This window comes from Salvelinus sp. IW2-2015, unplaced genomic scaffold, assembly GCF_002910315.2.
Source record: "Salvelinus sp. IW2-2015 unplaced genomic scaffold, ASM291031v2 Un_scaffold1143, whole genome shotgun sequence".
Lineage (NCBI taxonomy): Eukaryota > Metazoa > Chordata > Actinopteri > Salmoniformes > Salmonidae > Salvelinus > Salvelinus sp. IW2-2015.
Window position 1 is genome coordinate 24,006 of NW_019942753.1, and position 27,530 is coordinate 51,535.

At 42.4% G+C, this 27,530-nt stretch overlaps 1 pseudogene; it reads right to left on the reverse strand.

Moving 5' to 3' along the window:
* The window catches only part of LOC112069891 (AT-rich interactive domain-containing protein 3B-like), a 59,840-nt pseudogene that overhangs the window by 11,973 nt on the left and 20,337 nt on the right, over nt 1-27,530 (reverse strand).

The window sequence follows — 27,530 nt, forward strand, 5'->3', positions numbered from 1 at the left end:
AAGGATGTGTTCAATCTCCATGTGACAAAAAACAAGGTCATTACATGATGATCCCTGACCAATGTTTTTGTAAAACAGCTGTCTGCATTAAAGAGTTCTATAATAAATAAATTATATATAGCTGATTTCACATTACTGGCACTCCAGCTGACAGGGACTGGGGAGAAGAGACAGGAAATGCATTTTCACAGAATGTGTTGCCACGAGGTGTGGGGTTTCACTACCATCCTGCTCCACCTCCTCGGAAGTGAGGGAGGAGGAAAAGAGGAAGGAAAGAGAGGATGGAGAGAGGTGAGAGAGAGACAAGGACAGGCAGGAGCGCATTTATAAGCCCATCATTATCTAAAGGATATATTGCTTTCTGTGGACCCCCCCATGCTCTGAGAGAGGGAAGGAGCGGATGAGGTGGATGGGACAGCCAGCTGGATAAAGCCTGGATTACTGCTATAAAAAAGGTGTCAGCCAAAACACAAATGGCCTCTGCCTCATGTCAGTGTCTGAGTCCTTTCAGATGATCCCCCTCCCCCCCGAACCCCTTTGGATCCCCCCCTTCCCAACCCACCACCAGCAATATCCCAGATTAGACCAAACAAGGGCCTGCAGCTCCCCACCACTGTTCTGTTCTGCCTCTCTGTCTCAGACCCACTACAGTCCACAAGCAGCCCTGACTGCTCCTGCTGGATGTTTAGTTTACCCAGGGACCCAGGCCATTTGGTTTACATGTTCATATGTTGAGCCTGGTATTGTCAGGGCCTGCTATGCTGCTGCTGGAGCAGCGTTTGTTTTATTTTTAATGCCGGGCCGAGGGACATAGAAGGTAAAGTCCAACGACGGTATGGAATTCTTTAGCTATCTTTAGTCTGGGGAGAGCCATTCATATGCATCACATGACTGACCAATTCAGATCAAGTGGTACGGAATATGTATGTGGACACAGCAGCCAAGCAGCCCTCCTATCTATAGCGAGAGTTAAGATTACCCCCTATATATGTAGGAGGCCAATAACACCAGGCAGGCGGGGATATAAAAGCACAGCTGGTGCCGGCCAGGCCGGGGGGGGGGGGTAGTGTCTCATGACAAACCATGAAAAATAAACCCCACAACAAACATTTGAAGAGTAAATTACAAAGAGACCTTCCATTATATGTTAAACTCAATACACAACATGTAAATCACTAGATTGAGGCCTGGGAACGAGAGCCCTTTTTATTTATAGGACAAATCCTTTGATACATCAAGTTTCGTCAATGATAAAGGAACAACAGTAACAACTCACGGAGTAGACCGTGATCTGGCTGCGGTCCAAAATGGGGACGTAATCTCTATCTCCTTGGGAACAATTAGTTCAGTAAGAAGATCAGCGATAAAGGGGTGAGAGAAGGAGCAAGAGAGAGGGAGAGAGAAAGATTAAAAAGAGAGAGAGAGAGAGAGAAACATGACTCCCTCCTCTCGGGTCATAAAGACGGGTCACAAAGATGGGTCACCTGGTGAATTGGGGGAGGGGGATTGAAAGGGCGGAATGTGGATAGCGTGAAAAGTGAGACTGTAACCCAAATCCCTTTGGTCCCTCGAGGCCAAGCGGGGTCTGGCTTGGACTACTGGCTGACTGGACTCTAATCAACAGTGCATCAGATAAAGAGGTGATGGGGGGGTGCATCTCACCTGCAGGTAAACATGGCCCGGAAGACGGAAGAGATCTAGCCCTGATCTCAAATCCATCTCAACCAGAGATCAAACCATAGCCTACACTTTTACATTTGTATTCAGTTACAGTTTCAGTAGTCTAATATAACCAAATTGTACTGGCGGGTACATCTCTGTCAATAAATTATTTTTAAAGCAAAAAATTGGCTTGATGTTGAAATTTGACATGATGAGCACATTACTAGACGGCTTTTTGATCTCCACTGTGCTTCTACGTTTATTCTCCCCGTCAAAATATGAAACGTCATCATGCTCGTCTGAGGTAATAGAGAGAGACAGGTCTGAAATCAGCTGCTCCTCAAATAACAAAAGAGCAGTGACCACAGAGGTGGTCAAYGAGAACAGGGCTGGTTTAGAGGGCAGGTAGGGGACATAAACCTCTCCACCGGCAGGTGGACCATTGACAGGGTCTCAGTGGACCTCTGCCCCCCCACTCTTCTCTTTATTTCATAGATAACTGCTCCAATCAATGGACACCCAGATTGACAGATAAAACCATCAGCTGGCGAGCCTCATTTGTAGCCCAGCAAGAGGTGATCAATACAGGAGCATCAGCTGCTGTGGACTGGGGATAGCATAGGGTCTGGAGGAGAGGAAACCAGGCACCCCTCACAACTCAATACAAAACCCTCTCTATGGTAACTGCTGATTGGAACATTGAGCTGGAATGGAACAGTCTATATACGTGGACCATAGTAGCGTGGGCTGACATTGTAACCTAGAGAAAGCAATAAAAAGTAGAAGGTCTAGGATCGATACTGTAGCACTGACTGTGTGAGTAAATGAGTACAACACACACCAAGGCTCTTTTGAGACATCCTTTATCCCCCGACAGTACAGACATCTGTCATTCCTTGTTTCCCTTGAAAACCCAACGTGTACCAGTACATTACTGAGTCGTATGTAACGGTACTATATACACCATACTGTATGTCAGCGCAGGGCTATTGTGCCGGTGAAGATCTCCTTCGGGGGCCGTTAACTATTTCAGTCCATCCATCACTGGATGGAGAGGAATCCCAACTCCAGTGCACACAGAACAGGAGACATATGGAGAAATGGACAAAGAGAGAACTAGAGAGAGAAATATAATGTTACATTAACGTTACAACGGTCAGATTGAAACCTTGTCAAATAGAGTAGGGAATCGTCACAGCTCTATTCATTTTGTTTCTGTCTGCAACGTTTACATCACTGAACACACCCCACAACCAAGTCGATTGATTCAGGAAAGGACAGGAAGAGGTGGGGGTGGGGAGAGGAAGACAGACACTAAAACATAAAAGAAGGGCGGGCCCCTGATGGTACCGAAACTAAAAACAAATAAGATGGAGTAGATTCCCATCGAGCTAACATCAGGAAAACCCCAATTTCCTTTGGTTTGAAGTGGGGAAAAACAGAGGACAGACGGGTCTGCCTGTGGATGAGCCTGCATCTAAATACAGCTTTGTAATTTGGGCGGGCGGGGTTTTAAAATTACCCAAGACAATCTCAGACCTCTAACATATCAACACGCTGACCACATCTTTGATCAAAAAAGAGAGAAATGTCTGCAGCTAAGAATACTTGTCCWTTTTGGCATCTGTCTAGATTCTATAAGGCATTTATTATAAAGCAGTGGCTCTGACTGCACTGGGCTGGGGTTGGCCCTGCGGTTCCCACCCTTTCCTCCCTCAGGGGCCCACTCTACTCTGCCAGCCCATCCCCAGCTCCTGCCTGTCTGGACCAGCCCCAGACCCAAATTGCGTCTCAAATAGCACCATATTCCCCATATAGTGCACAACTTTTAACCAGGGCACAGGTCAAAAGTAGTGCTCATAGGGCTCGGGTCAAAAGTAGTAAACKATATAGGGAATAGGGTGCTGTTTGGGACACACCCCCAGTGACGGATCGCCCATTTCCAGGGGAAATGAAAGACTGTGGCCTTGTTTCCAAACACGCAGGCCTGATGCCTCCCTTCACTCCACTTCCCCTCTGATGCCTCTGTAGTTGTGGCACCCTCTCCCCTTTCTCTGTTCCTCCTCTGTCTGTCGGTTACCTCTATCCCTCATGCCCTCCTCCCTTGCAGTCCAGACACGTGGCGGTCTTTCCCTAGTCTGCTGTCCGTCAGTGTTCCCCCTATCAAAAAGGCGGGGCACCCCAGTTTTAGGGGCTCATTAATCATTCTCTTCAGGACAGGAGGCCCCTTAATCCAGCCCCTCCCCCCACCGCCTGYCCTGCACACTACCCTCGGCCCCTATCCCCCACGGTGTTATCAAGTTTCAGTGGCTGGAACTGTAGCACAATAAACAGAGGGAAAAGGGGGAGAGGGGAGAAGAGAGGGAAAAGTGGGTGAGGGGAGAAGAGAGAAGAGAGGAGCGGGGGAGGGAGGAGGACAGAGGAGAGATTTTCCAGTACCATCACATTTCTATTCTGGCCCCAGTCACTGTTCTTTACAGCCATGTTKCACACACTTCTCATAAGGAACTGAATCTGTGAGCTAGTCATCTATATAACGTGCTGCTACACTCACAGTTGCTACACTCATGGTTTTGAGTTAGTAGCGTAGTGAATCCAGAATGAAATTCAAATAAATGGTTTCTAAATCAGTGCACCATATGAGTAGCCTGACGTTTTACCACCTGTCAGACCAGCGGGGGAGGTTAGATTCAACAGGTTTGGATTCAGTTGGAAACCATTTTGCTCACACAACACCTACTATAATAGTATGGACAGATGTGCACATATGAAAGAGCTGGTAAAACTCTCAGGCAAGTCATTTCCAGAAACTGTTAAATGAAAATAAAGCCCTATTAAACAGGCCACAGAATGTTCCCATTGTAGCTCTGCTAAAGTGTGTGTGTGAGTGTGTACAGCACAGTGAGCCTCCCTGTCCTGTATTGGTGGGGGGGTGGGGGAGGGCTCTGTAGCGTGAGTGTTAGCCCTGCTCAGAGTGGTAATGTAATGCATACATGGATCCCCTGGAGCCCATTCGTGGTGTAATTGGTGTGGACAGAGCACTCCGTCTCTGGGTTACTGTTAGGGACTTCCACGCGTCCACTGTTCCCACGCCACTACACTACGCAGCCCTGTCTGCCAACACATCGCCAAGCCAACGTGGCCGGCCCTCAGTAAACACAGCTGACTGACCGAGCAGGTAACATTAAGACGATTAAGGCACAACTACTGTCAGCCTCGAGATTCAGTCACTAGCCAATAGGCCTGGCTGTGCTGAGCCAGCTGGCGGAGCTACTGTAGTTCAAAGAGAAGCCTGCCTTCAACAAATCCAAATCAATTCAGAGTTTATAAGTCACATGCACAGGGTCGCAGATGTAATTGCAGGGTACAGTGAAATTCTTAAGCTCAGAGTTCCAACAATACAGGTTAAAAAGAAGTGAATGAAACAATAAAATAATAATAATAAGTAAAATAATAGAATATAAAAAGATCACAAGACGGCATATATACACTGAGTGTACAAAACATTTCCATGACAGACCGTCCAGCTGAATCCAGGTGAAAGCTATGATCCCTTATTGATGCCACTTGTTAAATACACTTCAATCAGTGTAGATGAAAGGGGGGAGAGACAGGTTAAAGAAGGATTTTTAAGTCTTGAGACAATTAAGACATGGATGTGTGTCATTCAGAGGGTGAATGGGGGTGAATGAGGGTGAATGGGCACGACATAAGATTGAAGTGCCTTTGAACAGAGTATGGTAGTAGGTACCCGGCGCACCGGTTTCAGGAAGCTGATTCTTATATTTGGTATACTCAGCGTATGTTTACAACTAGTTTTAAATTCTATACAGCTGCTGCAGTTAAAAGTGGTGATGTGCGTAAACAAGGATACGTGTCCATACTGACAAGAATACATGTCCATTGGGGTTGAGTGGGGGAAGCAAGTAGTTGACTAGTGGTGGCTATACATGATGCAAAACCACCATCAGATCAGTTTCTGTCCCTCTCTCCAGTCTAGTCCTGACTTTCTGGTTAAATGGCACAGACAAGGCCGGCTTACAGCATTACAATCTAAATCTTTACTACAGAGGATTTCACTATAATAACCTTAGTTAGCTCTTACTCCAATAGCCAAACAAACCCCCAGCATCAGGTTTTTTGACGCATCAACTTACTACATTACACTCGACACTAAACCCTGTTTGGGCGATATACATTCGTGGCCAAAAATATTAGCACCCTCTTTTTTCAAGTAACTCACAGTTTTCCCTAAAAATAAGTTGAATTTGAACAAAGTATTTGGTCTCCACAATTCTTTATTTCACTGTTAATATTACAGAACCTTTGTTTTTGATTCAGAACCTAATATATCCATTCAACAGAAATGACATTGACAAAATGATTGACACTAGACTTAATATTTGGTAGCACAGCCTTTGGTCAAAATAACTGCAATAATGCGCTTCCTATAACCATCGATGAGCTTCCTGCACCTCTGTACCGGCACTCCTCTTGTGCAAACTGCTCCAGGTCTCCCAGATTAGAAGGGTGCCTTCCCCCAACTGCTGTTTTCAGATCCATCCACAAGTTTTCAATAGGATTTAGATCTAGACTCGTTGCTGGCCACTTCAGAACAGTCCAGCGTTTTGTCTGGAACTGTTCCTGGGTGCTTTTTGAAGTGTGTTTGGGGTCATTGTTCTGCTGGAAGACGCCTACCATTTATACTGTATCAAATCAAATCACATTTTATTTGTCACATGCACCGAATACAACCGTGAAATGCTTACTTACAAACCCTTGACACATCAATGCAGTTAAGAAAATCGAGTTAAGAAAATATTTACTAAATAAACTAAAGTAAAAAACAAAAACAAAATTGTAACAAAAAAATAACAATGAGGCTATATACAGGGGCTACCGAGTCAATGTGCAGGGGTACAGGTTAGTTGAGGTAATTTATACATGTAGGTAGGGGTAAAGTGACTATGTATAGATAATAAACAGTGAGTAGCAGCAGTGTAAAAACAAGAGGGGTGCAGCGGTGGGTCTATGCAAATAGTCTGGGTGGCCATTTGATTAATTGTTCAGCAGTCTTATGGCTTGGAAGTAGAAGCTGTTAAGGAGCCTTTTGGACCTAGACGTGGCGCTCCGGTACCGCTTGCCATAAGGTAGCAGAGAGAACAGTTTATGACTTGAGTGACAGGAATCTTTGGCAATTTTTTGGGACTTCCTCTGACACCGCCACCGTATACTAAGGTATTTCATAATACCAACGGTATGATTTTCAATACAATTTTAGGGAGTTAGGGGCACAGCTGCAAGGGTGCACGCTACACCACCCACTGCTTATAAATATAAGAAATCTAAGATGTAGCAAATGAATGATATCCTGCTGTCAAGATCAAGCTTCTTGGTTACAGCAAAGACATTAAATCACCTCATGGTTCAAGATTCTTGTCGTCAAAACTGTTTTGTGTGTATTTAAAAATATATTTTTAAATGATATACATATATATAAAAAAATATGATTTTTCGCCACATTCGGTAATAGCGTATACCCACCCCTGTGTGGTACAGAAACAGTATGAAAGTCTGGATACCGCCCAACCCTACACTACACAAGCTTCCCAATTACTAAACTTTGTTGTTAAAGTATAAAAACATGAGATCCCAAACCCGTTAACACGGTTGCTTAACTCTTGACGTTCCACGGGTCTCCTCTGAACAAGGTAGATCCGCTTTTAGTTTTAACGCTCCACATTTTTTGGAATCACTTACAAAATGCATTACATTTGGATTCCCTGGTGCCCCTAGCGCAGTTTAAACCCCTGATGATAAATGAGTTCACCAAGGCAACGGTTTTGATATATTGACTTGAATAACTTATGTATAATGGCTGTGATGTTTGTAATGTTCTAATGTAATGCACCAGTTATTCTATCTTGTACTTTATATTGTATGTCATCAGGGCACCATTGAAAATGAGATCCTGGTCTCAATTGGTCTCCCCTGAATAAATAAAAGTTAAAAATAACAACATGACAAGACAGGACACTGCTTCATAGGCAGCAGGGACAACTGGGATGGATCAAACTACTCACTAGTTCGGGGGGTCTATCTTTTTTGTTGGAGAGGTGGGGGGGGTGTTAAACACTTGTCTTAACCCCACTCTCTCTCCGTCCCGTGATTCCCTAAACAGAAGTCTCTCACACTCGTTCTGTCCATCAGACCTAGGCACCATTAATCATCTCAAGTGGACAGGGCTGACAGGCATTTGGCTGCTTTGCACTGGKTTTTTTTTCTTCATAAAGTGCCCGTTTCTCCTACAGTCTCCCTTACTGCCCCCTCCACCTCCCTTACCCCCTCCCTCCCAGCCCCCATCCCATCTCAGAGCAAGAGGTGAGGGAGGGGTGTCAAACCAAAACAAACAATCACCCATCTGCTTAAACTGAAGCCTTTAAGATGGTTAATAGCAACACAACAGTGTCAAAGTTTTTCTCCACGTTCCCAACGAGAGAGAACGCAGGAAGGGAAACGGATACGATAAACAATAAGGCTACAGGAAAACATGGCAGCTAAACACTCCTGAGTCCTCAGCCACCAATTGAAGAGGAAATGCTGCTGCTGTTGCTGCTACTCTAATGTGGGGCGCGTCAATGGGCCTCTTCACAGGCTCATTGGGTGTATGACAGCTGGTGAAATTCCTCAACAATGAACACACAAACACGCCTGTTTTTAGGCACACAAGGCCAAATGGGATTCTCTCGTAAGCTTCCTTTCAGTTATTTCCCACTTCCCAAGGACCTGGGGGGGCATGAAGTGGGTAATTGCTCCTCCATTTGGGCCTCTCAACCTTCCCATTTCCTCTTTTCTTTCTTTCACTCCTCAGAAACTCACACTCTCTTCTCCAACTAACATCTTTGATCAGCTGTCAGCTGTCCAAATATATTCAATATCATTAGCTTAGAGTGTTTTCTCCTACTTCAAAACACGGTAATATAATGAGAAAAATGTTTGACACTCAAAGAACAAAGAACAACAAAATGAAATGCAGTATCCAAGTATAAATCTGTATTTCCATTTGATGGTGCAGCAGAAGCCACAAAAACAAACCAAAAATGGAGTACAGTGCCTCATAACAGGGCCAGACATCATTTTGTCAGAGAGATCACTGGCCTGGCCTGCGAGGCAAGCGGCTGAGGGCTGCATCTCACGGTAGTCCTGGGGAACGTGTGCTGTGCTGCGGCCCTGTTCTCACAGCCGAGTGGGAAGACAGCCAAGCAATTTGTTCTCCATGATTAAGGCCCCGATTTAGGAGACAGCGGAGGTCAGCCAAGTGCCGCTTATTGAAGTAGAAAAGAGGAGAGGGGGGTTCTTTCTCTCTCAGGCCACAAAGAGGTATTGACAGGGTAGCCACGTAGGTGAAATTCTTTGCTGCACCATGGTAATGACGGAATAGAGAACATCTCAGCTAAAAGCATTGACCTTCTGGTTCTAGAATGATCCTGTGATATCATCAATAAAGAAGCCTGGGGGTTATCACTCTCTCAGTGAATCTTATTGGAAACACAACACAGCTAGAAATCAGGACTCACCCATCACCACTCACAATTATCTTGAATAACTTCTTTGACTCATCACTGCTGCTACTGTTTACCATCTGTCACTTTATTCCTAGTTATATGTACAGTACCAGTCAAAGGTTTGGACACACCTACTCATTCAAGGGTTTTTCTTTAATCTTACTATTTTCTACATTGTAGAATAATAGTGAAGACATCAAAACTATGGAATCATGTAGTAACCCCCCCAAAAAGAGTTAAATCAAAATAGATTTTGTATTTGAGACTCTTCAAAGTAGCCACCCTTTGCCTTGATGACAGTTTTGCACACTCTTGGCATTCTCTCAACCAGCTTCATGAGGAATGCTTTTCAAATAGTCTTGAAGGAGTTCCCACATATGCTGAGCACTTGTTGGCTGCTTTTCCTTCACTCTGCGGTCCAACTTATCCTAAACCATCTCAAAATGGGTTGAGGTCGGTGATTGTGGAGGCCATGTAATCCAATGTAGCACTTCACCACTCTCCTTGGTTAAATAGCCAATACACAGCCTGGAAGTGTGTTTAAGGTCATTGTCCTGTTGAGAAAGAAATGATAGTGGGACTAAGGGCAAACCAGATGGGATGGCGTATCGCTGCAGAATGCTGTGGTAGCCATGCTGGTTAAGTTTGTCTTGAATTCTAAATAAATCACTGACAGTGTCACCAGCAAAGCACAGATTTCCACCGGTCCAATGTCCATTGCTTGTGTTTCTTGGACAAAGCAAGTCTCTTCTTCTTATTGGTGTCCATTAGTAGTGGTTTCTTTGCAGCAATTTGACCATGAAGGCCTGATTCATGCAGTCTCCTCTGAACAGTTGATCTTGAGATGTGTTACTTGAACTCTGTGAAGCATTTATTTGGGCTGCAATCTGAGGTGCAGTTAACTCTAATGAGCGTATCCTCTGCAGCAGAGGTAACTCTGGGTCTTCCTTTCCTGTGGCGGTCCTCATGAGAGCCAGTTTCGTCATAGCACTTGATGGTTTTTGCGACTGCACTTGAAGAAACTTTCAAAGTTCTTGACATTTTCCAGATTGACTGACCTTCATTTCTTAAAGTAATGATGGACTGTCGTTTCTCTTTGCTTATTTGAGCTGTTCTTGCCATAATATGGACTTGGTCTTACCAAAATAGGGCTATCTTCTGTATACCACCCCTACCTTGTCACAACACAACTGATTGGCTCAAACACATTAAGAAGGAAAGAAATTCCACAAATGAACTTTTAACAAGGCACACCTATTAATCAAAATGCATTCCAGGTGACTACCTCATGAAGCTGGTTGAGAGAATGCCAAGAATGTGCAAAGCTGTCATCAAGGCAAAGGGTGGCTACTTTGAAGAATCTAAAATCTAAAATATATTCTGATTTATTTAACACTTTTTTTGGTTACTACGTGATTCCATATGTGTTATTTCATACTTTTAATGTCTTCACTATTATTTTACAATGTAGAAAATAAAAACCCTTGAATGAGTTGGTGTCCAAAATATTGACTGGTACTGTACACCTTTAGCTATCTCAATTACCTTGTACCCTTGCATATCGAATCGATACTGGTACCACTTGTATATAGCCAAGTTATTTACTCATTGTGTATATATTATTACGTGTTTAACTTTTCTATTATTTCTCCATTTCTTTCTCACTGCATTGTTGGGAAGGGCCTGTTAGAAAACATTTCACTGTTAGTCCACACCTGTTGTTTACGAAGCATGTGACACAACACATTTGATTTTGAAACTCATCCTGGCACCATGTTCTGAACAAAATGATGCATCATGAATGAAACCAGGTTGAACTTGACTGGTTGTGAAAACAACACACTTGCAGTATGAGTGGATAAAAAAGGAAACCACAAAAAACAACTGATTAAATCATCATCTATCCAGTTTTAGTCGGCTTGATGAAGATTCCGATCTGACCAACATAGTACAAGGGTCAGCCTTCCACTCCCCACTGTCAGAGCAGTGACATGCTAATTGGCCAATGACAAATCCTCTCCCTCTAACTAATACATTATCCCCCAACAAGACATCTAAAACACACGTGCCAGGGCAGCAAAGGCCCAGGGACCAGGGTGGGGAGTCACTAGCTACCGCTGATTTCACTGGCCGTGTGAGGACACACATAAGGCTCTCTCTACAGGGACTCAGTCATCTGACTGTCTTAAGATCAGAGTCGATGGCATCCGCCGTGGCAATGTTTTGAGAGTATCTTAGTTCACACACACAGTGAAACTAACTAACTATGTTACATTTGGCTCTATAGTCCAGCATTTTGGATTGGAGATCAAATGTTTCATATGAGGTGACAGTACAGAATGTCAACATTTATTTGAGGGTATTTTCATACATATCTGTTTTAAAAGCAAGTGCTTTATGTATCTAGTCCACACATTTGAGGAAGTGAAGTATTTGGACAAAATTCACTGAGTGTATTAAAGTAGTCAAAAGTGTACTATTTCGGCAAATATTCCTAGTACACAATGACTACATCAAGCTTTTGACTCTACAAACTCGGATTTATTTGCAGTTTGTTTTGGTTGTGTTAGGTTTTGCTAAGTACGTAACTTTGTGTTGCATATTATGGGTGGTCAGGGTCAATGGGTTCCGGGTTCAACACCCTTCTTGGGGCAGGATAATAAAACAAGACGAAATAGCTGTGAAATGTTTCTGGTGTATTTTTAAGGGAAAATACATCCAAAACTTTCCTGATAATTTGGTCAATATATCCCAACCACAACTGAAATACCAATAATTTCTGTATTACTTTAAACTGTTGGTCTAACTCTAACAATTAAGAAAGAAACCATGCTTGACAAATTCTTGGTAGAACGACTGAGAAAGTCAGTTCTGGGGTTTGATTGAATGTTTGCTACGTTGCGTAACGGCTTGTACTGAATGACGCTTCCCCAAAACGTTCTTCAACTTTCTTGAACAGACTTTAAGATACTCCACATTTGCTCCATTTGGTAGGTGTGCTGAGGTGTGGCTTGAAGCAATGAGTGACATATTTGAAGGGAACCCACAACAGAATCCCTCCCCGTTTTCAACCGGTCATTCAGAACACCCCCGTTTCCATTTAATTGAATGTTTAATTATGTTTTTTTTTGTACTGAACGCAGCCCTGGTGACTTTTCTACTACAAAATTAATGAAAGTAAAATGGTGACACCTTTAAAATAGAATTTCTCCCTGAAAAAATTTGCCTAACAAAATATTGGTCCATATTATCAGGCTGGTGTGTTATTTAGCAATAAGCATTATCACCTGTAGCCCAAATTATGCAGCATAGTGGCTATAAATAAATAGGCAGAAACATGGGGTTGCCCATATGTATTTGTACTAATCATTAGCTAGATCAGGGCTTCCCAAACTTTTTCAGTCATGGCTCCCTTTCATCTTGGGTGAACATAATTTTGGCCTTCAAAATAGTTTTCTAAACATAAATAAGGAGGATAGGTTGCTGCTGCTGGTCAGAGTCTATGAGACAAGCAGGCTGCCTCTTACTGGGGAGAGAAACAGGCTTGTTTGAGCCTACTGCCTGAGGTTCAGAGAAACAACTTTTCTCTAATTCTGTAGCCTACTAGCCTACTACAAACCAGTTGTTTCAAAGTTTATAATACTACCAATTATCACTGGCTTTGAAAAATAACACTCACATGCGAGATGCTCGTCACTTCGCAATATAAACTTTTCCATTTGAAAAATATAATTTTATATACAATTCTTATTCGTGTTTACATTTGTTTTATTTATTTAAATATTAAATTCATTATGGTACAGTGCCTTGAGAAAGTATTCACCCAGTCACTACAAAAATACAATCCTTCCTAACTCAGGGATTTCACCATGAGGCCTGGTGATTTTAAAACCGTTACAGAGTTTAATGGCTGTGATAGGAGATAACTGTGGATGGGTCAACAACATTGTAATTACTCCACAATACTAACATAAATTAAAGAGTGAAAAGAAGGAAGTAACGTTCTTTGTGCCTCTACATTTCTCACTGAACCTTTTTCACATTAATTCACGATTATCCATAATCATGGTAGTATCCACATGAATGTAGAAGTGTTCAGAAACATATTCTATTCTTACTCACAATAAAAGTGACTCCAAAATGACAATACATTGGTCACCATTCAGTTCCTATTGAGCAAAATATAACCAGAAACAACCAAAACAAACTACAAATGCATCCGAGTTTGTAGAGTCACAAGCTTGATGTAGTCATTGAGTGCAAAGGAATATGGGGCCAAATACTAAACTTTTGACTACTTTAATACACTTTTAGTGAATTTGTCTAAATACGTGACCTCCTAAAATAGATACATGAAGTGCTTTCATTTCTAAACTGTAAAACAGATATTTATGAAAATACCCTCCAATAAAAGGTGACATTCTGTACTGTTGCCTTATATGAAACACCTGATCTCAAATCCAAAATGGTGGAGTATAGAGACAAATAAAAAAATGTAGCTTCACTGTTCAAATACATATAGAGAGGAGTGTACCTGGCAATTGAACATGACCTAAAAGCATTCTGAAAATGTGATATGACCACAGGGAAAAAKCTATGTTTATAAGATACTGGGAAAATACTGCAAATTACAGGTTGGATTGAACTGAGCCTTTTATCCCTTAGCAGTTCTGTAGTCTGAGGTGGTCTCTCTCATTTGAGGGGCGATGTTTAGAAAGCAGACTGATTGTGGAGCCTTCCAGGCTGTTTGCTTAGTGAATTAGTCACAGCCTAAACAGGTCCTCTCAGGTCTGAGACTTGTGTGTGTGTGTGTGTGTGTGTGTGTGTGTGTGGGGGGGGTCAGAGGGGACAGCAGGAGACTGATCTCACCTGACAACACCTTTAACACAGCGAAACAGGATTTACAGTGTTCTATAGTTTAAGTCTATTTTTTAGTTGACTACTCTTTTCTCTGAGGAGAGGAAAGGCTTGTTTCGTGTGTGTGTGTGTGTGTGTGTGTACGTGCGTGCGCGTGCTTGTCAGAGGGGACACCAAGAGACTGATCTCATCTTTAACACAGCGAAACATGATTTACAGTGTTCTACAGTTGAAGTCTACTTTCTAGTTGACTACTCTTTTCTCTGAGAAAGGGCTTGTTTCGTGTGTGTGTGTGCGTTTGCATGCGACTGAAAGTTGAAGAGAAACTATGGTGTTGTGAATCATACAGGCAAGACAATCTTTGTGAGAATTTCAGTATCTCTACAAGTGAACTGTAGTACATAGAAGAGGAAATGGAAGTAGTAGGGGAAAGTTGCTTTCTAAACGTCAGTCTTCTTACCTCTTTTCTGCATGTAGGTGAACAGGTCATCCAGGAATTCCTTTCTGTTGGGGTCACTGTCAAGCTCATACAGCTGAAGGTGAAAACCATTGMGTTYCAGTCAGTCTTATCTTTTGATACTTTTAAATAWASCAYTYAAGTCCAACATGCATTTGTATTTATTGAATTGCTTCYAATCAATTGGCTAACTAAAGGAAAGCAGGAAGTATCATCAAGCAATCACTACTAATAAATAGTAAGGGTTCATTATATAAAATCTGACCTGTGACCTTCTCTATGAGATTAATAACATTCTTTCTTTACTGCTAGATAGGTATTTGATGACCTGTTAGAGCTGTGTTCTGAGTGCTAACCAAAGCCTGGTTCAGCCATAATGTGCTCCAGACCATATACGTACGTACCTTAGCAAAGTCTCTGGAGGCCTCTCCTCTTCCTCCTCTTCCACTGTCATTCTCATCTGCCCAAGCACCACTCCCATTCTGCGGAGAGATGGCGCGGAGAATTAACATCCAGCACACCCAAACATACACACGCTTAGGGCTGTGGCGGTCACAAAATTTTGTCCACCGTTTTTTTTTCATGCAAATGACTGCCAGTGTCATAGTAATTGACTGAAAAAAACAAAAACAAAACAGGTTTAGCATTTCAAAGACTGCACGCATACAAGCCGCTGATGCGCGCCTTTCAACGTCTACATTGAAAAAAGGATAATAAATCCATTTAACTCTTCAGAACCCATAGTGGCTGTCAACGACCTTTCTTTAAATTACTATAGCGCCCGCGAAGTGCCTTTCTTTCTACAAAAATATCTGTTTCTCGCTGGCTAGCCTGTTAGGCAAGAAAAGTTGTGTGTGTCGGTAAATTTGGGCTGCGCACGCAAAGTGTCAACCTTGTGCTTTGCTTGCGCCGCCGTCAGTTGGTCGTCACACTCCCTCCCTACAAAGACAACCAGCTAACTAAGCCCATAGAAATATATTAAGAAGTGCCTTAAACCTGTTAGGCTAAATTGCAGAAGATCATCTTTGCAATCTTTTACTTTCAACATTATAAATAAATAAACAATAGTTGAAGTGTTGTATCTGTAAACCGTTGTGCCACATACAATTGAGGTCGGAATTCTACATACAGTTTGGTTGGAGTCGTTAAAACATTTTTCAACCCCTCCACAAATTTCTTGTTAACAAACTATAGTCTTGGCAAGTCGGTTAGGACATCTACTTTGTGCATAACACAAGTAATTTTTCTAACAATTGTTTACAGACAGATTATTTCACTTATAATTCACTGTGTCACAATTCCAGTGGGTCAAAAGTTTACATACACTAAGTTGACTAAGCCTTTATACAGCTTGGAAAATTCCAGAAAATGATGTCATGGCTTTAGAAGCTTCTGATAGGCTAATTGACATCATTTGAGTCAATTGGGGGTGTACCTGTGGATGTATTTCAAGGCCTACCATCAAACGCAGTGCCTCCTTGCTTGACATCATGGGAAAACCAAAAGCCAAGACCTCAGAAAACAAATTGTAGACCTCCACAAGTCTGGTTCATCCTTGGGAGCAATTTCCAAATGCCTGAAGATCTCACGTTCATCTCTAAAAACAATAGTACGCAAGAATAAACACCATGGGACCACACAGCCGTCATACCGCTCAGGAAGGAGACGCGTTCTGTCTCCTAGAGATGAACGTACTTTGGTGTGAAAAGTGCAAATCAATCCCAGAACAGCAGCAAAGGACTTTGTGAAGACGCTGGAGGAAACAGGTACAAAAGTATCTATATCTATATTCATAACGAGTCCTATATCGACATAACCTGAAAGGCCGCTCAGCAAGGAAAAAGCCACCGCTCCAAAACAACCATAAAAAAAGCCAGACTACGGTTTGCAACTGCACATGGGGACAAAGATCATACTTTTTGGAGAAATGTCCTCTGGTCTGATGAAACAAAAATAGAACTGTTTGGCCATAATGACCATCGTTGTTTGGAGGAAAAAGGGGGAGGCTTTCAAGCCGAAGAACACCATCTCAACCGTGAAGCATGGGGGTGGCAGCATCATGTTGTGGGGGTGTTTTTCTGCAGGAGGGACTGGTGCACTTCACAAAATAGATGGCTTCATGAAGAAGGAAAATGTGGATATATTATGTGAATATATTGAAGCAACATCTAAAGACATCCGTCAGGAAGCTAAAGGTTGGTCGCAAATGGGTCTTCCAAATGGACAATGACCCCAAGCATACTTCCAAAGTTGTGGGAAAATAACTTAAAGACAACAAAGTCAAGGTATTGGAGTGGCCATCACAAAGCTCTGACCTCAATCCTATAGAAAATTTGTGGGAAGAACTAAAAAATTGTGTGTGCGAGCAAGGAGGCCTACAAACCTGACTCAGGTACACCAGCTCTGTCAGGAGGAATGGGCCAAAATTCACCCAACTTATTGTGGGAAGCTTGTGGAAGGCTACCCGAAACGTTTGGCACAAGTTAAACAATTTAAAGGCAACGCTACCAAATACTAATTGAGTGTATGTGTAACAGTATAACTTTAGTCCGTCCCCTCGCCCCGACCCGGGCGCGAATTAGGGACCCTCTGCACACATCAACAACAGTCACCCACGAAGCATCGTTACCCATCGCTCCACAAAGGCCGCGGCCCTTGCAGAGCAAGGGGAACCACTACTTCAAGGTCTCAAAGTGAGTGACGTAACCGATTGAAACGCTATTAGCGCGCACCACCGCTAACTAGCTAGCCATTTCACATCCGTTACACTCACCCCCCTTTCAACCTCCTCCTTTTCCGCAGCAACCAGTGATCCGGGTCAACAGCATCAATGTAACAGTTTAACTTTACGTCCGTCCCCTCGCCCCGGGCGCGAACCAGGGACCCTCTGCACACATCAACAACAGTCACCCACCGCTCCACAAAGGCCGCGGCCCTTGCAGAGCAAGGGGAACCACTACTTCAAGGTCTCAAAGCGAGTGACGTAACCGATTGAAACGCTATTAGCGCGCACCACCGCTAACTAGCTAGCCATTTCACATCCGTTACATATGTAAACTTCTGACCCACTGGGAATGTGATGAAAGAAATAAAAGCTGAAATAAATCATCCTCTCTACTATTATTCTGACATTTCACATTCTTAAAATAAAGTGGTGATCCTAACTGACCTAAAAAAGGGAATTTTTACTAGGATTAAATGTCAGGAATTATGAAAAACTGAGTTTAAATGTATTTGGCGAAGGTGTATGTAAACTTCGGACTTCAGCTGTACTTTGACTTCTTACCATCTATGAAAAGTAATCTGACCATGGGTCTTGAAGTGCCCTATATAGTCTTTATTGTTATAACCTGACCTATCTATCAACATATTCATCAACGTCTTCGTGTACTCATATTCATGAACGTCTCTGTACTCCTGTCTGCTTATCTATCAGCCTGACATACAGTTCCAGTCTAAAGTTTGGACACACCTACTCATTCAAACCTACTCATTTTTATTATTATTWTTTTTTTTTTTACTATTTCTACATTGTAGATTAAGACTGAAGCCATTAAAACTATGAAATAACACATATGGAATCATGTAGTAACCAAAAGAAGTGTTAAACAAATCCATATATATTTAATAATTATTTCAGATTTCAGATTCTTCAAATAGCCATTCTTCAAGAAGCCTTGATGACAGCTTATAAATAAAATGTTAAATATATATTGGTTTAAAAAGAATGTTGGTTACTACATGATTCCATATGTGTTATTTCAAAGTTTTGATGTCTTCACTATTATTCTACAATGTAGAAAATAGTAAAAAATTAAGAAAAACCTTGCAATGAGTAGGTGTGTCCAAAACGTTTGACTGGTACTGTACATATACACACCATGAACTGAGAAACAATCTGGCCACTAAGGGCTTCATAAAATAATTTTGATTGATTTAAAGTGCTGTACAGAATCATGATGATACTGTTCACGGTGTGAGTGTGTGTAAGTAAAATGGGAAGCATGTAACTACCACACAATTTATTATGGAAACCCCTAAGAGGTGATTATTAGGAAGAGAGTATGTGTATGGTTGAGAAAAAGTGAGGAAGGAAGAGAGCGACAGTGTGAGAGGGAGAGAGATTATGTTCCTGACCACAATTGTTTCCTATTAGTTGCTTCCCTCCCTCCCTCCAGGTCAGTGAAAGTGAGGGAAGTGATGTGGAGAGTCAGGGCTCTGCAGGGAGGAAGAGGAGTTAGAGATGATTGGAGAGATAGAGATGTGGAGCGAGGAGGAAGAGGAGAGTGATGAGGGAGAAAGGTGAGGAGAGTGATGAGGGAGAAAGGTGAGGAGAGTGATGAGGGAGGGAGAGGAGAGTGATGACGGAGGGAGAGAGAGGAGAGTGATGAGGGAGGGAGAGAGAGGAGAGTGATGAGGGAGGGAGAGAGAGGAGAGTGATGAGGGAAGGCAGAGGAGAGGGAATGTAGAGGAATATGGAGAAGAGGAAGCAGAGGGAGAGCACACCCGAGAGGGGAGCCTACATTTCCATGGAGTGTTTCTGCCCCAAGGCCCACCATTCACCCTTGTACCACACCCCCAGGGCCTAAAGTGACAGTGGCTGGGGGTTTTGAGTTGTAGGAGACTGTTTGTTTTTCTTCACATCTGCTGTTTAACACCAACCTGTCTGCCACCACATCCAATTCACTGAATTGTTGTCAAAGTAGGCTACTATTTCTACATTTTGTGTCAGGCCTAGTMTGTACTAAATCTTATTGAGAGAGGTTACCTACATTTTGAAATAGTCTCCGAATAGTTGTTTGCATTTTTACAGAAGAAAGAATCATAGTCAATCAAATAGCTCACTTTGTGTGTATTTTGAAATACTTTCTGAATATTGTTCTCTGGTCACATTTCTGATTATTTTTTAATTATTTATATGTAAATAAAATTTATAAGTATAATATTATACTTGGTACATTTAGTGAGTAACGTAGTGTTTGAGTGTTTTTTTGATAGTGATTGTAGACAAAAATGAGTGTTATTCCTACTGACATGAATGTGATCTTTAAAACTAAGTTAACTTCTAATTGTCATTTGTTCTTTGTTTTAGAGCTATTTATGTTTGAAATGTTTGAGAAAATGAGCTTCATCTTGAAAGTTCTCAGTAATCTCAGCAGCATTCTAGAATTCTATTGTGGTCTAAATGGTTATTATAAACTAGGTGGTTTATATTGTACACCTCAGGTATGACAAAATATTTGTTTTTACTGCTTTAAATTACGTTGGTAACCAGTGTATAATAGCAATAAGGCAGCTCGGGAGTTTGTGGCATATGGCCAATATGCCATGGCTAAGGGCTGTATCCAGGCACTCCACGTTGCATCGGGCATAAGAACAGCCCTTACTGGTGGTATATTGGCCATATACCACACCCCCTTGGGCCTTAATGCTTAAATATACACCCTCACAATAAACCATTTTTTTTTATTTTAGGCAGGTGCAAAGAAACATGATATGAAGAAAATGTATTTCGGCCTACTGTATGTTATCTGGCTATGCTCCATGCTATAGGTTAGTTCATTTTTTATTTATTTATTTATTTAACCAGGTAGGCCAGTTGAGAACAAGTTCTCATTTACAACTGCGACCTGGCCAAGATAAAGCAAAGCAGTGCGACAAAAACAACACAGAGTTACACATAAACAAACGTACAGTCAATAACACAATAGAACAATTTTGCTGACAAGATATGCTTATAAGCCCCGTGCAATTATTTTATATGATTTTATTGTAAGAATAATATAACTGAACTTAGCTGAATAAAATAGAAAGGATATTTTTCACATTCCAGAGCGAGTGTGCATATTCAGTGGCAATGCTTAAAAGTGTTCCTTTGAAACAGGTCCTATACGCTAGATTTAGCATTATTTGGCAAATTTAGTTGTGAATGATACAAACCTTACAATGTCTTAGAAATGAAAACATATTGCAAAAAAAWATATTGCAATCTGTTCCTTGCCTCAGGCTGCACACCATGTTCTCTCATCAAGCTACATGTTTCCACAACGAAACAAATKTAAATAAACTCGACAGCCCCTATCTCTGCTCGCTCGAGAAAGGAATGAGTTAGTGAGAGGATAAGAAGGAAATATTTTGTAGCTAAAAAGGTCATGTGTCATCAGCATATTCTTTAAGAAAATATAAAAATTCCCTATTACTAGGGATGCACGATATATCGGTGAACATATCGTAATCGGCCGATATTAGCTAAAAATGCAAACATCGGTATCGGCCCGATGTCTAGTTTAACGGCAATGTTAAAAACCAATGTCAAAACTACCGTTCATACCTAAACTCAGCAAAAAAAGAAATGTGCTCAATGTAATTGAGATCCGGGAACTTCGCTGGCCATGTCAGAACACTGACATTCCTCTCTTGCAGGAAATCACGCACAGAACAAGCAGTATGGCTGGTGGCATTGTCATGCTGGAGGGTCATGTCAGGATGAGCCTGCAGGAAGGGTACCACACGTCTTCCCTGTTACGCACAGTGTGGAGATTGCCTGCAATGACAACAAGCTCAGTCCGATGATGCTGTGACACACCGCCCCAGACCATGATGGACCCTCCATCTCCAAATCGATCCCGCTCAAGAGTACAGGCCTCGGTGTAATGCTCATTCCTTCGACGATAAACGCGAATCCGACCATCACCCCTGGTGAGACAAAACCGCGACTCGTCAGTGAAGAGCACTTTTTGACAGTCCTGTCTGGTCCAGCGACAGTGGGTTTGTGCCCATAGGCGACGTTGTTGCCAGTGATGTCTGGTGAGGCCCTGCCTTACAACAGGCCTACAAGCCCTCAGTCCAGCCTCTCTCAGCCTATTGCAGACAGTCTGAGCACTGATGGAAGGATTGTGCATTCCTGGTGTAACTCGGGCAGTGGTTGTTGCCATCCTGTACCTGTCCCGTAGGTGTGATGTTCGGATGTACCGATCCTGTGCAGGTGTTGTTACACGTGGTCTGCCACGGCGAGGACGATCAGCTGTCCGTCCTGTCTCCCTGTAGCGCTATCTTAGGCGTCTCACAGTACGGACATTGCAATTTATTGCCCTAGCCACTTCTGCAGTCCTCATACCTCCTTGCAGCATGCCTAAGGCACGTTCACGCAGATGAGCAGGGACCCTTGGGCATCTTTCTTTTAATGTTTAATGAAGATCTGTGAAGCTATTTGGATTTTTACGAATTATCGTTGAAAGACAGGGTCCTGAAAAAGGGCCGTTTCTTTTTTTGCTGAGTATATATAATGTAGGTACAGGACTTAATGACGCCACACAAAATGTTGCGCTACACGTGCAACACAGCATTCCTAACCTAGCTCACAATGTCTGCTGTGTGGATCGAGCAGTCAACAAGTCAAGCAGTCATTTGAAAGAGTAAGAAAATTTCAGCGAGACAATTCAAAGGCGAAATCCATTGAAGCCAAGATAACGGAATTCATTACCCTTGACAATCAACCGTTCTCTGTCGTGCGTGATGTTGGCTTTCGCCGACTGGTCGAGCACCGGTACACACTACCAAGTGCGCTATTTTTCAGATGTTGCCCTAACGGAGTTACACAGTAATACCGTCACTGCTATTAGCTTCACGACATAGATACTATGGAACACCGTTTGGGTCTTTGTGCATCAAAAAAGATACAGTAGCACTGTCAAAGCTGTACAAAAAAAGTCTGCAAACAAGCAAAGACCTTCCATAAACAATGTGTCTACAATACCGCGTTGATAATAAAGCATAATTTGTTCGACCGCAACTTCTGGGGTAGCTAGCTTTAGCTTGGTACCTAGCGAGCACCAATACAACCAGCCTGGAAACAATGACCAGTAGAAACTGCAGTTATTTTCATTATTCTTAGCAATGATTTAGGAATCCTTGTGAATAAGTATTAGCTAGGTTACCAGTTGTTGTTCACCTATTGAAATTGAACTTCAGTTCATGAAAATAAATAGCTAGCCAGCTACTTAACCCTGTTGCTCAAAGCCAATGTTATAAGCAGCCAGCTAGTTTCATCTGGCTAATGAGGCTTGACCGGACCGGGTTATGTGTTGTGAAGCTAGCCACAATAAGGATTAGGCACAATAGTGGAATTTGCGGTTTGCCTTCAAAATAAAATTGTCATTGACAGTGACGCAAATTAATACAAATAGTAGAATTATGCCATAATTTTATTTTGAAGGCTAATTGCAAAGTCCACTATTATGGCTAATCCTTATTGTGGCTAGCTTCACAACACATAACCCGGTCCGGTCAAGCCTCATTAGCCAGATGAAACTAGCTGGCTGGCTGGCTAGCTTCACATAGATGGTCCCACCACCATTATTCAAATAAGAACTGTTTTATAAATTAGGGTTATTTTAGACGATGACACCTAGTTAGTGTGACACCTAGTTATATAGTTAGTTAGCTAACTATAGCTACTGAAACAGATTGTCGTTTTGCATGTTTTTGGGGAAGAACATTGTTTGCATCCATCAGCTAGCTAGCTTTTTTTTTACAACCAGCACTGTAGGTGCGCGAGACAACTTTACCGGCATCATAGCATACGTATCGATGAATCATTGTGACATATGAAATACGAGTGATTGATTACACTATGTGTAATAACTAGGTAAAAATGTATGAACGCGTTAAATTATTATTTGACGTGCAGTCACATTCAGGTCCTGATTGGTCAACAAGCTTATTTGACACGTCAAAGTGTGTTATTTGACGTGTATCTTTTTTGACACGCAAACAAACAAACGGTGTTCCATAGAAATCCTGGTTGAGAATGAAACAACTGAACAAATGAGCAACGAAACAGCACAGCAAGTAAGTGATTTTTTTTATTTTTGATTATGTTTTACTGGTAATGGGGACATACATGAATGCCAACAAAATATATTTTTGGTCAGTGTGGTGTGTATATGTGTAACCTTTATTTAACTAGGCAAGTCAGTTAAGAACAAATTCTGATTTACAATGACGGCCCGGACGACGCTGGGCCAATTGTGCGCCGCCCTATGGGACTCCCAATCACGGCCGGATGTGATACAGCCTGGATTCGAACCAGGGACTGTTGTGACGCCTCTTGCACTGAGATGCAGTGCCTTAGACTGCTTCGTCCATGTGTGTGTGTGTTAACTATTTAACTGTACTAGAATGCTTAAAAGGCTGCTAAAATTTTAAATATTGGTTATCGGCATTGTTTTTTTTGGCAAGAAAAATATTGTATATCGGTATTGGCCAAAAATGTAATATCAGTGCATCACTACCTATTACTAGGCTATTTAAAATAAAATACAAATTCACTATAATTGTAGGCAAACTCCGTAAGCCGCCCTGCACAACTCAGTGAACCAACAGCATCGCCTAGGCCTATACGTTCTCTCCCAGACTCATAGACATAAAGTTTGGAGCGTTTCATAAGGTACCTAGTCCATCCAGTAGGCTATGCATAATAATACAGTCCACACTTAAAGGCATTTACTAAAATTTGGTACAATTTTGGAGCATAGGATAGACCAATTATGTACCAAAGACATCTTAAATCTTTTTATTTTTGTTTTTAATGTTTTTCTTCCGTGGGTAATATACAGTGATGTGATTTTGGATTGCATTTGCATTGATGTCAGAGTGATTAGAGGGACAATAGAGCCCTGAGTACCAGCCATTAGCACCTGATGGTCRTTAGCGAGTTAGGTACTACCAATACATGTCCAGAGTGCATAAGAGGAGATTACCGTGACTCAACGGTCACGTGGAATTTGACTGCGGTCATGACTCATGACTGCCAGTGTGGCGGTAATACGGTCACCGCGACAGCCCTACAAACACTCACAAAGCATTTCTTTGGAATCTGTGAGTGAAGCCTGAGGAGTTGTGTTCCTCAGAAGCTCCTGTGCCCTTCCCCCATTAGCCAACATCTCAATTTCACCTAAACCATCTACATCTGGGCCCGGACCCAGACCTGCCCCCACCAGGCCTTCCAACCCAGCTGGATACCTTGGCCCCCCCCCCATCCCTCAACCCAAAAGCAGCTGCAGCAGGCGGCCAAGTTAATGGGGTGTAGCAGGGCTGACAGACAGGCTGGTCAGTAGCCCTCACCAGAGGCGGATTGGTCATAAGGGGGGAGGGGGGGTCACTCAGTGGCCCCACAGGACGGAAGATAAAGGAACATAGGGGTAGAAGGTAAAACAGGATGTGCAGAACAGGAATTTCTCCTTTAAGACAAACCCAATAAAAGTATCAGGAATCAAAACAAGATCCGGACAGGAGAGAGAAGAGAGGGACTGTTAATAGCCCCAAGCCCATTGGTCAGTACGGAAGAAAACTCCTGAAAACGAGAGGCAGGAGGCCAAAGGTTGTCAAGGCCCCAGAGAGTAAGTTATTTTCACCCGCTCACTCACTTGGCATGTGAACATCTATATCTTAATGGTTGCCAATGGTCATGCAGTCTAAATAGATATTGATATCAGCTTAAAACACAGATAGATTTCAATCCAGTTCTGAACCAAATATCCCTATTCGTGTTTCTAAGTAACTGGTCAAACAAATATCTTTTTACAATAAAAATCTTGCATAGTTTTCTTTATCAAAACACTTTAGGTGTAAATTTCCACTAAGGGCTCAGACACACCAATAGCATTGGCTGGGCTAGCATTGGCTAAATTGCTGTGATTTGCACACCAATTTAACATGTAGAATCTGTGAAAATGTCAGCAGTCAGACACCCACCAACGGGTGGTCCATAAAACACAGAGCGCTTAACAATCGGCAGATGAACGCTAGACCCACATTCGGTGCAATGTGTGCGAGCCTTAAGTAACAAAGATTACAACAGAACCATCAAGAAAGTACACATGCAAAATAGTACATTTATACATCTTTATTGACCCCCCTTGCACACTATTTGGTTGCTTTTGTTCAAGTTGGACCATTAGAAATGATAACATAAGATAATTCATTACGACCATGCAGAATCCTACATACTGTATTTACTTTTTCATTCAAAATGTTGCGATCTCATAAACAACATTGTTGTTATCTTTTCCATGGCCCAGAGGTCATTGTGATGTAAAAAGCCATAAACCTATATCTGTCACACTCAATCATTTCACTAGTCTGGCTAACACGGAACTCTCAAAGTCCTTCTGACTTCAGAGTCTGGAATGGCTCTTTGATGTTATCGGCACAATGCTTTGATAAAGAAGGGGGCTGTGCTTTTACTGGTTGTCTCTCCTCTGTCTTTCTCACKCAAACACCCAGACGCACAGACCCCCGAGAGCCGCCCCCTTCCATTACAACGGCTGGATTTTCAAATCCAAACAGAGCGAGGTCTCAACCCGAGAAAAAAAAAAAAACATTTTAGAGAACCAAATCTGAACGTGTGAGTGACTCATCACTGAAGATCTAACTACCAGTAGCCCCCTCCCTCTCCAAAGGGTGAATATATAATATGATAACTATTGACAGTGAGCAGTGACAGTTGGGTTATCGGCCGCCATTTGTTAGAGTACACACGTGCACACATCTCCCCAAGGGACACTCTGTGCTGCACTGGGCTGTGAGAGCGGGGGTCAAGGTGTGTGTGACATCACAGGCAACAAAGGTCTGTGTGATAGAATGTCACAGCTAAATGACAGACTTCCAGCGTCTGGGCCAGCACACCTGTCCACTGACCCACGTCTGTCTAGGGTACTGCATACCTGTCTGACCGACTGTCTGCTCCAGGGGCCAGAGGATTTCCCCTTCCCTGGACTTCCTCTCCTAATGGACAGCTAATGGGTATACAGGCCTGTAAATTCCTCAGTCTATATTCTGYCTGTATATTGTCTATTGCTAGCAGCACCAYTTCACCAAGTCAAATTCTGGATGAAGGTTATTGTGCTCCGGGCCTACAAACACACCTGACTCAGGAAACTATTCAAAACTATTAGTTTAAATCAGATTGAGGCTGGAACAAAACCCTGCATAAGGGCAGCTTTCCAGGAGGAGGGTTGGTCACCACAGTTGTAGGGCTTTATCCCAAATAGACATCAAATATGGGCCAAACAAAAGGAACCTCCTACTCTTGGGCAGACATGTTGGCTCTTGTAGGGAAWTGGTCAGCCCAGGAATGTTAAAACTATGTTGTTAGTGTTTAGTGTGGAGCACAGCCTTTTGGACCACTTTGTATAAATTGCCATCTCTGCCCCTTCATCAACAAGTACACACTCCACCCCAAGTTCCACATTTATCATGAGGCTCCCACATCCTAAAAACATATAACAAGGTACTACTACCTCTTAGTCTGGTGTATGTGTGGGTGCATGTGCATGTATGAGACATGAGTGTGTGTTGCCGAGGCCAACAACTTTTTTCTCTTTCCCTCTCCCTCTCTAGTCTTCCAGCKTAATGCTGTTAGCAGGTTTACTGGCCAGGCGGTGGGAGGGATAATCACATTATGGCCATACGTGTCTGACTGGCCCAGCACCAAATAAGGGATGAGAATCATCCAGATGATCATCCATGTGTTAGTGAGTCACCAGGAGGGAACAAACAAGCAGTCTGTCTGCCACAGCTAGAACTACATCTCAGAGAGGTGACAAAAGAGCACTACGCCCGGGGACGATTACACACATATATATATATATATATATATATATATATATATACACACACACACACACACACATAATACACATACATAAGGACACTTGATGAGCAGCTCAAAGAGCCACACTTATGTTGAGATGGAGGAACCATGCCAGAAATGCAAATAATTTGAAAAAGGTCAATTTCTGGCAAAACAAATGCAGTGTGTTTTATTTTGAGTGGTAAACATAATACTTGAAATGGACTTGACTGTAAATGGATAATACATCTCCGGGAAATAAGCATTGTGTATTGCAGTGTGTATTGTGTTTATATTCTTTACATATGCTTCTATCAACATCTCACACACACAAACAGGTTTACAATCCCTCCTC